This window comes from Antechinus flavipes, chromosome 5 (genome assembly GCF_016432865.1).
Source record: "Antechinus flavipes isolate AdamAnt ecotype Samford, QLD, Australia chromosome 5, AdamAnt_v2, whole genome shotgun sequence".
NCBI lineage: Eukaryota > Metazoa > Chordata > Mammalia > Dasyuromorphia > Dasyuridae > Antechinus > Antechinus flavipes.
The window spans coordinates 17,356,354-17,368,374 of record NC_067402.1 but is presented as its reverse complement, the minus strand read 5'-3'; the positions used below and the strand labels follow the sequence as shown (position 1 = coordinate 17,368,374).

At 45.3% G+C, this 12,021-nt stretch overlaps 1 protein-coding gene across 2 annotated transcripts in view; it reads right to left on the bottom strand.

Annotated features, from left to right (window-relative positions):
- Positions 1 to 11,785, bottom strand: part of CREB5 (cAMP responsive element binding protein 5) — a 488,046-nt gene extending 476,261 nt beyond the window's left edge. For both annotated transcript variants that reach the window (XM_051963010.1, XM_051963008.1), the window contains exon 1: positions 11,737 to 11,785. The gene's annotated coding sequence lies outside the window, so the exon portion shown is untranslated. The remainder of the gene's footprint in view (positions 1 to 11,736) is intronic.
- Between the last annotated feature and the right edge of the window lie 236 nt (positions 11,786 to 12,021).

Here is a 12,021-nt window from a genome sequence, read left to right as displayed (position 1 = left end):
TAAAGCCATTTGTAGTCATATGAAAAAAATGCTCTAAGTCACTATTGATCAGAGAAATGCAAATTACAACTCTGAGGTATGATCCCATAGCTCTCGGATTGACTAAGATGACAGGAAAAAATAATGATAAATGTTGGAGGAGATGTGGGGAAAATGGGACACTAATACGTTATTGGTTGAGTTGTGAACTGAACAACCATCCTGGAGAGCAATTTGGAACTATGCCCAAAGGACTATATCTAAAGGGTACCCTTTGATCCAACAGTGTTCCTACTGGACCTGTATCCCAAAGAGATCATAAAAAAGGACCCAAATGTTTGTGGCAGCCCTTTTTGTAGAGACAAGGAACTGGAAACTGAGTGGATGCCAACAGTTGGGGAATGACTGAGTAAGTTATGGGATGTGAATGTTATGGAATATTATTGTTCTATAAAAAACAATCAGCAAGAAGATTCCAGAGAGGCCTGGAGAGACTTAGAGGAACGGATACTGAGTGAAGTGAGTAGAACATTTTGCACAGCAACAAGATTATGCAATGATCAACTGTGATGGACTTGGCTCTTTTCAAGAAGGATATGATTCAGGCCAATTCCAATAGATTTGTGGAGAGAACCATCTGTATCCAGAGAAAGGACTGTTGGGATGGAATGTGGATCCCAACATAGTATTTCTGCTTTTTTTGTTGTCATTTGCTTGCTTTTTGTTTCTCTCTTTTTTTCCCTTTTTGATCCGATTTTTCCTTGTGCAGCACTATAAATGTGGAAATATGTATAGAAGAATTGTATGTGTTTAACATGTATTACTCTACTTGCCATCTAGGAGAAGGGGTGGGGAGAGGGAAGGGAGAAAAAATTGGAACACAAGGTTTTGCAAGAGTGAATGTTGAAAACTATCTTTGCAAATGTTTTGATAATTAAAAAAGCTATTAAAAAAAAAGATCATTGAGCATTGGGAAGCAGATTGCCTAATGTCTTCTTTTTAAGAATGCAAAACTGGAATCTAGAGGCTTCTTCTGGAGACAAGGAAAAGAAGCAAGTGTGGTCACAGATTTGGATCTTGATTTTAAACCTTGAAGTGATACCTTAGGGACCAAACAAGTGCAAGCCCCTCATACGATGAAGGAGGAAACTGAGGGCCACAGAGGTGCTAGAATTTCCAAGGTAAAGCAGGACACAGGATCATAGACTCGGAGCTGGAAGTTCCTTAATCCAGCGCTCCTCTTTTGGAGGTAAGGAAACAAGGTTTTAAAGCCATAAGGTCCCACAGGTGCTAAGCACCCAACCCAGCTCTAACTGCAGCTCTTTTCCCACCACAATAAATGCCGCATGGAAATCAAATCCTCTTTTCAGTGGCCCGAAGAAACATGCAGCCAAAAGCAAGCCCACTGAAACGATGAATCCTTCCTTAAATTGCTTCCTTTCCAAGCTTGGGTTGGTGGCCAGCTGCCATATGCACCCTTGCCCATAACTGCCCCGCACTGATTTGATCAGCCAGAGCACATTTTTATCAGCCACTTGTCTGCCATGAAGAGTGCACTTAAGGTAGGAGCAGCCTCTCAGACCACCCTGCTCCCTCCTCTAGGATTCTGCATGGCCTGCCCATCCCCCACACCCGAAACCCGTTCCACCCTCCCTCCTCCCAGAATTCCCAGGATGCTAAACTCCTTGTTGGCAAGAATTGTGCTGGTTTGTCTCGGTCTTCTCAATGCCTGGCATATGGTTTCGTTGGTTCTCCAAGAAGTCCATGGCATTGGGGAGGTGACGCCATGAGGTGCAAGTGAGTTGGATTGCAATGAGGGAGGGCTGTGCGAGGTCACCTGCCTCACTTCCCCCCGCCCCCAAGAACTATCTGGGTCCAGTGGCCAGATATAGATCAATGATTGGAGATGGCCCCGAATGCAAGGGGAGACCTGGGCCTTTTTAAGTTAAGGTCTTCAACGGGTCTCATTTTTACTGAGGCAACACCCATTCAGTGCTTAAGGGTAGGTTGCAATTGAGGCAAAGAATCTTCTCTTTCACCTAATCTAAAAAAAATCCGAATAAATAAATCATGGAGGGTAAGACCCTCAGGGTTTCTGGCCAAAGCACTGTTTAAATTTGATCTGAGTCCATCTGGAGTCAAACAATGACCAAATGGGGCTTGTCCTAGAACCTACTGATGACCAATGAGAATCTGAGGGATTTTGGTTTAAGGCCTGATCTTTAAGAAGGAAATCTAGCCAGTGAACCCCAACGTATCTTGGGAAGGTTCATGGTAGATGTTTGATGAATACTTGTTGGCCTGAAGCAAAATGAATCTTAAGGTTTTTGTGGTTTGAACATTGACGTTTCTTGATTTCTGTGCACATGTAATTTCTGTCTAGATCCTTTATATTTGTGCCTTTTTTGAGAAAGAAACAGAAAAAAGTCAGAGATAGAGAGACAAATAAGAGATAAATAGGAAAAAAAACAGAAAGGGAAAGAGGGAAATAGAGTGAGAAAGGGATGAAGCAAGGGAGAAGGAGAGGGAAACAAACAGAGAAACAGAAAGGGGGGAAAGAGAGACAGGAAGAGAGGGAGAGAGAGAGAGAAGGAGAAGAAAAGGAGGGAGAGAGAGGAGTAAAGGAGGAAGAGAGAATTCTATCCCAATTTGGGGCTTAGAGCTGAAATGAATTCTAGATATAATCTGCCTCCCCATCCCTGCCTTCATTCTACAAATGAGGAAATTGAGGCACAAAGCATTTAAATGACTTGTCTGAGATCCAACAGTTTGTTGGTAATGGGGCCAGGACTCACACCTGAGACCAAGATCTCTGGAACTCCCTCTTTCTTTCCCAGGAACGTAAGGGTTTAAGGACACTTAAGTAAGGACACTATGGAAACAAGTCCTCAGTTTCAGGACTACTCTTTGGGACCTAGCTGTCTACAATGGTTTTTTTACCATCACATCCAGGCCAGCGAATCATTCCCACCCGACTCCCAGAGAATGCTGAGCAGTTGGAATGGGCGTTTTAAAAAACAGATCCAGGGAAATATTCATATTGAAAAAATAGAAGGGAAGGACTCGGTGAACTTGAAATCCAATTTGGAGGGCAGGGCTCCAGCCCTGGCCCACTCCACCATTACCATACTGAGCTTCAATGGGCGAGCCCCAGCAGCAGCTGACACCCAAGCAGAGGCCACGTGAACGGCTGATCCTCACTCAGTTTACGAGCTTCCTCCCGCAGAACAACTGGGAGGTTCTTGTTTTGTTTCAAGGAATCACTAAGGCCCTGGATCCTCTTGTTATTTCATGGGGGCCTTTCTGACTGTTCCTATCCACACCCGAGTGTCCAAGTGGGACTGGGATTTCAGAATCAATGCCCAATGTCCCATGAGATATGGATTACGACATAGATGCTAGGATTTAGAATCACGCTTTTAGGACTGAAAGGAATCTTAGGGGTCATCTAGTCAAACCATCTTATTCAACAAATGGAGAAACTGAGGTACCATCCAGAGATGACCTTTTTCCTAAGGTCCAACCATTTCCTCCATACAGGGCCCCACTATTTAAAAAAGGCAAAATGTTGTTTTCAGAGTTAGTAAAATGATAGAAAAGTGGAATATAAAACCATTATGGATCACCAACTTAAAGCTTAAAGTGTACACAGTAGGTGCTTAATAAATGTTTGATATTGATTCATTAATTGGTTGTTAAAGGAGTTCAACATATTCTTTTAACAGCTGGATGAATGCATGCATGAATGAAGCACTTGTTAGACCTATTATGCGCAAAGGCAAGGATAGGAAGGCTGAGAGAGGAAAGGAGCTTGCCGAAGGTCACATAGATCCTAAATGCCTGAGGCTGAATTGGATACACATATACAACATTCAAACTTCCTCTTGCTCAATCACTTAATGAGATCTTCACTAGTAAAGTGGACAGAAATTCAGCAGAAACATTGCATTACTCAAAAAATTCAGATCAAAATCAGTTTTGTGTTCTTCTTAGAGGGAGCTGCTGGCTAACTATAATTGTGTACATTTGACTTAATCCTGTGCCATAGATTGTTTAAGCAAACTACCAGCTGTATCATACTGTTACAGCACAGCCCAGACTCCAGCATTCCTGATCAGCTTTAAGGCTTCCTCAGTGATCCAGGGACATCCACGGACTGGATGCCACGGACCCTGCCCCATCTCACCCAGATAATAATGGCTGAGCTGCTATTAGATCATTTTGGTAAGACATATCACCGGCCTGGTCCCTGGGATGATCACTGGATGAGACAAGAGACAATGGAATACAATGGAAAGAATGCTCAATTTTTAATTAAAAGACCTGATTTCTTTTTTATTTATTACTTGAGTGACTGAGCAAATCACTTGACCTCGAAGCCTCAGTTTCCTCATTTGTAAAATAAGGGCTTGGATAACTTTTGAGGACCTTGCCAGCTCTGACAGTACATGATTCCCATCTAAGCCTTAAAGGGATTGAAGCAGTATGGAAGAAGAAACGTCTCTAGCCAGTTTATCCTTCAATCACTGAAATAGCACCAATTTTGCTCTGTTTGAAAGTGCCGCTTTTAAAGAATAAAACAGGCCTGGACCCTGACAGCAAAACTTTATGACAAAAGAATCACAAATGAGACAATTCATGAAGCTACAGGACTTTAGGACAAGCCCAGTCTGAGGATTCCTGGCTACGTGTTGTTGGACTGAGAGGGGCCTGTTCCAGACACTGGCCAGTCTGAACTTCAGCCTCCAGCCCATTTATTGCACTTTGGAGCCTTCTGGGTTAAGGACTTTTAATTAACTGGGATGCATCAACTCTCGCCAGGCGGATCTCAAAGAAGGGAAAGTCCTAGGGTAGAATCCTGGAACCTCCCAGCCCCATTGATTTCCCACATTAGTCAAATGGACTTCCAGACCCTTCTAGACAAGTCCTAGAGGACGAGCCAGAAGTGGGGGCTGGGGGAGAAGGGGAGGTCTAGATGAGCTGACAGACAGTATATCATTTTGGGGGAGGCCTTCATCAGTATGGTCAAAAAAGGAGAAAGAGGACTTTTAAAAAAATCACTAGTGAAATAATTTCTCCTGGGGAGAAAAAGAAATTGGAACACAAGGTTTTGCAAGGGTGAATGTTGAAAACTATCTATGCATGTTTTGAAAATAAAAAGCTTTATACAAATAATTATTTTTTAAGAAATAATTTCTCCTAGTCCTGCTTTGGAAGGAAAAAGAGTTCAGTTCTCTAACTTAGCAACTCCCTCATAAATCCCCAACCAAATTTTACAGTATGTAATTCTGCCGTGTAGTGTAACCAAACAAATCCTGGCATTGCTACTTTGGACTTGGAGTCACCTTGGGAAAAACACTCTACCTTGTCTGGGACTATTCCCTTCTAAATCATAGATTTGGAACTTTACAGTAGCACCCTAGAGATCATCAAACTCCATGCTCTCACTATGAAAAGGACACAGTTGAGGCCCAGAAAAGTTAGGAAGTCCAGAGAGAGAGAACATGGCAGAGTTAGGAATCAAATCTGAATCCCTTGATCCAAAAGCCAGTACTTTTTCTACTATACCAGGCTCCCCGATTCTGGAAGAAAATTCTTCCTAATTCTTGCAATTTTTTCAAACAAAATAAGAACTCACTTTTTTTAAAGCTCTCATTAATTCAGGGCTGGTGATTAGTAACAATGTGGAAATTCAACAATTATAGAAAGAAGTAACATTCTAAAACATCAAAAAAAATGTGAAGTTTGTCTGAACTATTTTTTTTTAAAATACAAGAGAACTAAAAACCAAGTCTAACATCTTACAAGCTCAGGAAATTGTTCTAAGCTCCAGATGTTTTACTTTGAAAATCCTACAGCCCTCAACAAAATCCTTGGAAAATCTCTAGTTGTTTATAAAGCAACATTTGCTTATGCCTATCTCAAAGCTTCTACAAGAGAGTCTCTTCTACTCTTCATATGCTAACGTCGTGATTTGGGCTTCCCAACAATAGACGAGTAATGGATCCAAAAAGAAGTTAATTGCCCATTTTTTCCTAATTACCAAATGATATAACTCTTCAGTGAAAACATTACACATGATGTCATTTCCAAAGTGCCAGTGTTTCTTAATCAGGTCCTGCCACCCCCCAAAAAAAAATAAATAAAAGGATAAACATGTTTCAATTATGAATTGCAAGACAAAAAAAATGATCCTTGGTGACTGTTGTCTGCCCTCCAGATCCACAAGTGAGTCTTAGATACTGGAAGGTTTGAAGCAAAATGACCCACAGCAAGTTGACCTGATTCTCCTATAGCTCAAAATATCATTGAGAGGAAAAGTTTCCAATTTGCATTTTTAACTACCAACTTATGAAAGAATTCCGGGGAGTCTCATAATGTGGCTAGTAGTCAAAGCAGACAAGATAATAAATTGACTGAGATCATTGTTCTATCTCCATCCAAGAAAGCAGCCTCTTAAAAGATCTTAAATTGATAGAGAAATCCAATTTGGAGCAAGAGAAAGGAGCAGAGAGCTAGGAGACACTGGCCAGGATCACATTAATTTTGTGACTAAACACATCACTTTAAAGTGAAAAACAACAACAAAAGCGATGACAAAAATAATAAAGCTCTCTCCCTCCCCTCCCCCTCTTACCAAGGCCACACTTTTAAGCTAATGTTTCAAAGGAATGAGAAGGAACCCAGCTCTAGCCAACGTCCTCAATGTGAAACACCGAGGGGTTTGTTTACTCACTCAATAGCCAACGTGTGTCTCAAATCTAATGTTGTGTTTAATAGAAGCTATAACTAAATTGCTGAAGAAATATCATGGGATGGTAATATAAATTCAGTGAAACAGAGGACCCTAGATAGGCAGCCGAGGAAAGCAGGGAGGAACTGAGGAAAATAAGAAGGCCAATTGTTGACTAAATTTGACTCTGCAGGCCTGGATAGCTAACAGACTATTTTAGTTTGTTTGCTTTTTTTTTTAAAGAAAAATCTCAAAAAGTGGGAGAATAGACAATCTGTACATGAAAAGGATCACAAAACCTGAGTCAATTAGCCTTATATTGAAACAATTTCATGAGGCCATTTGGTGGGGAAGGGGGGGAATCAAAAACAGCCTGGCTTCCTGATTTTAGTGGAACGGACTCCGAGAAAGGCCTGGTCAGGTAAAATCAGCATGTATGCCATGGAGGCTGGCTTTTACCAAGTTCTTTTACCAAGCCATTATTAGTAACAACTAAAATAACAATAACAATGGACGTTACATGGCATTTTAAAGTTTGCAAAATATTTTGGGTACATTTGAAGCTTGGGACGATTAAAAGTTACTTATTTTTCAATAGATGGGAACTTAAAAAACAGCTTCTAGTAAGCAAACACCTCTGGTCTTAGAAGCTTTCCGTTAAAGTTTTACAACAATAAAGAGTTAGAAAAATGCCCAGAATTACTCCTCTGGAATAAATGCAACAGGCTGTTAGAAAAGGCTGAAAGGGAACACGTTCTTTCTTAGGAAGAGCAAGATGTAAATTTCTATGTAAAATTCTATGTAAATTCTAAAAAACGGGGAAAAGAGACTTGACATCCCTTTACCCCACCCGCTGCTCCCCCAAAAGCACAATCCTCTTGCTTATCTCAAGGCATTCCCAAAGTTCAATATACTACTGGGACTTGGATATTTTCTCTCCCTTTTTAGAAAAAAATCTTTTTTTTTTTTTTAAACAAAAAAGTTCCCCCAAGTGCTTCAAGGAGATTTTTTTCGGTCAAAGGCTTTCTCACGGAGCTCAAAGACAGGCAGCAAGGATCTAAGGCAGCCTCGCACAAGCACACACACGTACACACCTCCTTCTACACAAAGTACATAAAAATCAGCAAAACGGCATCATTTCGCCCTCGCAGCAAAACGGGGCTTTACAGGTAACTGATCCAGAAATCGTGCGCATTTCACCTGAAACTGACATCCAAGTCTTATTAGCCCGTTTCCCCAAAGTCCAAACACCAGAGGAAATATTTTCCTTACCATTATCTGTAGAATAAAGTGAATCAGAGGAGAGGTTTCTTAAAACACCAGAGGAAGATTTTCTCTCTAAGACACTTGTCTCTTTTTTTCGCCAACAGAATGGGAAGAAAACCACGGATCTCGGGGGAAGTTAAGTTCTCTTTCTCGGGGCTGCAGACCACGAGAAGCTCGAATTCACGTAAAAATCTGTGCGCAAGAGATAGGTCTGGTGTCTGGCCGCCGCTTCAGGCAGGCGGGGCCAAATCCCAGATTGTGCGTGGGTACCTTTCTCTCTGACAGTTTCTCCCAGCAATGAGACGGATTTTTCCAGTAGTCTTTAACCTCCCCAAATTTAACTGACATGGAAAATGTGACTAACTACTTGTCGAGCTGTCGAGCCTCCAGCCCAGCACAGAATCCGCTCTGTCAGACGCGTTGAAGGACCCCTAGCAAGCAGCTACTTGTACCGAGCCCGATCCGAAGGCTGGGGAGCTCACCAAAGAGCAGGGCGCCATCTAGTTAGCCGTCGGGGAGGCTTCACCCTGCGCCCTGGCTAAGCGGGGGAACACCTCTAGGCGCTGGGACTGCTGCAAACGCCTGTCAGGGCTGTGAGGCTTTAACGTGCCCATTGTTTATTTAAATGAAAAGGGGGGAGGGGGAAAGTATCGCTACTGAGATAATCCATGTCCCATGGATCTGGGAAAATTTAGGCTATAATAGCATCGGGGGAACTTCTGCACCTAACTTTGATTTACAAGATAAAAGCAAGTTTTAAATTAAAGAGCCTGTCTGCTAATAGAGCTTATTATTCCCAAAGACTAGGGGAATGATTTTCTTCGAAAGTTGTCCCTGTGTGCCCGCCTATTATCTCTGCTTTCCCCCTTCCACTAATGAGCATTCATCTAAAGAGCCTGTTAATCCTCTGATGTGTGCTTCTGGTCAGAGGTAACAGTTTGAATAAACCACTAATCACTTATCGCTAAATCAGTGATCATTAATCACACTTTCCTCCACTGCTTCGGTACTCGCAGCTTTCCTTCGGCTCTTTGCACCAGGGCTTTGCACGCACATTTTCTTTCGGATCCGACTATCTACCCAGTGCATGCACACATCTACATATGTATACACACACACACACACAGCCCCCTAAACTGGTGAATGCTGACAATCTGACCCCGAGTGTTTCCCTCTTTTCTTTTGTACCCCCATCACCTAACACTGGCCTGGCACAGAGTAGGTACTTAACATATACTCGCTGATTGAATGAATGTGGCTCACACAAATGGCTTCTCTGCGCGCGCCCCCCACCCCCACCCCCACCCCTGGGCCAGAGAAAGCGGAGTGGCTGATACCAGAGCGAGTGTGTGCTTCCAGGAATTTCCACAAACTTAGAATATCAATTCTCTTTTATTTAGCTTTCGCCAATACGCCAGCCTCCAAATCCCCTGCTTTCTCCCCCACCCGGCCCTCTAAAATCTTCCCTTTTTTTAATCCGATTTCGGTGCCACAGACAGATTTCTTCCACAACAACAACAAATAATAATAATAATAATAATCCTTTTTTCTTGTATCCTTTGAACATTTCACATGCAAGATTTTATCCCCAGGACCAAACAAAAAATTTTCGGTAGATTTTAGTGAGAGAGATAAACTTTTTTTTTTTTTTTTTTTTTTTTTTTTTTAGTGGAAAAACCTAAATGAAAGACTCCAGTCCCCTCTCCTCCAACTTCCACGGCATTGTACCGGGGGTTCAATGGCCTTTACTTTGGGATTGAAATAGTCTAATCTTGACGCCTTCCAATTAAAAACTGAATTAACCCACAGCCCCATCCCTCCCCCTCACTTGCAGCAACCGCCTCAAAGAAGGTTCTTTATCCAAATAAGAAAGGGAGGGGGGAGTGTGATATATATCATATATCATTTGATGTCTGTTTATCTCCATAGACAGTCACAAGAGGGATACGGTGCTGTCGCTATTCATTCTTCTGAACAATTTTCTGTGTCTGAGTGTGCTGCTTTTCCCGGTGCTAAATATTTTAATAAGCCCTGGAGATGAAAGCTACTCCCGCCTTCTTTAAATAATGGAGAAGGGCAGGCTGGGAGCCGATCAGGTAGTGTATTCCCCTAACACACACCCGAAGAGCTCTTACCCGTTCTTTAGGGACAGCCTTTAGGCAGAGAGAGAATGATAGTGGCAGAGGGTGGGTGGGGGTCTGTATTAACTCGGGATGCTAAGGGACCTGACGACTTAGAGCGAGATGACGGGGAAGGGGAGGGGGTGGGGGGAGAGGAGAGTTGCTTTGTCAGCATTTCAAATCCCCTGAACCCTTGAGTATCTGAGGCTGTTAATCAAACACTCTTACTAGTCTGCAGAATGACGTAATGGCCCAGTATCCAGGCTTTATTCCCTGACACATGTCAGAGAAGGAGGGAGGAAGAGTAAAAAACATAATACTCAAGCACCCACAGAAGCAAACACCTAACAGCGAAGCCGACACCCAGCCTGCCCCCGATCTGGCGCCCCAAACAATAGGCTTCCTAGGGGGCGGCCCGGGGAGAGCAGGCGGAGAGAGGGAGACAGGAGGCGGCCCAGGGAGGGCAGGCGGAGAGAGAGACAGTTAGCCACCGGCCTTTCCATCCCTCCTTTGCCCTCAGCCCAGGCTAGAGGTTCTGGGTAACTTCTCCCCTTGCTCCCCTCCGGGGTCTTTGAAGAAACTTCGCTAAAGTTCGCGTGATTGGGCTTCTGCGGACCCCGGCGGCGGAGCCGCAGCCCCGCCGCCGACGGGGAACTGTCATCTCTGGCAGCTGCTGCTCGAGGGATGGGCAGGATCGAGCCCTCCGGTGAGGCCGGCGCCGAAAGGGATCGAGGGAGAGCCCGCGGGGCCCCGAGTCTCAGTGCGGGCCTGGAAACTGACAACAAACTTGGCAGGCGAGGGCTGAGAGCAACAGATCGGGAAACTCTCTGCAACAATGTTGCGTGAGAAATGGACAAGCCCCGCGCCCGGAGTGTCTGCCGCCGCCGCCGCCGCCGCGACTCGGGCACCGCGGAGAACTCCCAGCCTGCCCGCCGCAGGTGAGAGTCCTTCCCGCTTCCCTCCGCCCGCGCCCGCTCCTCTCCGCCATCCGCTCCCACCGCCGCCCCGCAGCTCCACGACGGGACCGGAAAACTTTCTCCGCGCGCCGATTCCCGGGGATCACCGAGAAGTTGCCAAACTCGGGGCTCTCCTCTCTCGCGTCGGCCGCCGCAGCCGCATAGGCGGGGGGGTCCAGCAATTTGTCAGGCGTCTGGAGGCGAGCGCAGCCCCCGAGTGTCCCGCTGTCATTCGGGGAGCCCCCCACCCGCACACAAGAGCCGGCCGGAGCCCCCCACGCGCACACACGCCTTCCCACTCAGCATCTCAGCGCGGCCGCTGACCCCATCTTTCAGGCGCGCAAGAAGTGAGCTGGGGTGAATCTGCTCGAGCTGGATTCGACAGAGAAACAGAATAAGGTCCCGGGGGCCAGGCTTCCCCGCTAGCGTCCGATTGTTTACAAACACAGATAACCCTCACACACACACACACACACACACACACACACACACACACACACACACACACACACACGCACACGCAGATCTTGCCAGTGCCGTGCCCTGAGCTGCCTCCCTCAACTCCACTCCCAGAGCCCGTGCGAACACGGCAAGCGGCTTGGCTCGGCCGGCAGGCAGGGCCACGAGAATATCGAAGTGCAAAAGACCCCAAAGTGAGCGATCAGTATTTTTAGGAACTTACCAAACAAGTGTAGAGAAGGGAAGAGCGGAGCCTGGGTGAAGGAACCACGTTGGACTGAGAGAAGATTACAATACAGTCTATTTAGAGCGCATTACATCACCCCCCCTGGTGACGTCACGTGGGATTCCTGAACTTCTAAATCATTGCGGTCCGCTGGGGAGGGAGGGAGGCAGGCCGACAGGCCGAGAGAGAAGGAGGGGGCGTGGTCAGTCCGGGCCACGCCCCCGTCCCGCCCCTCCCAGGGAGGCAGCTGGGCTACCGAGCGGACCCCGGGACCCGGCGGAA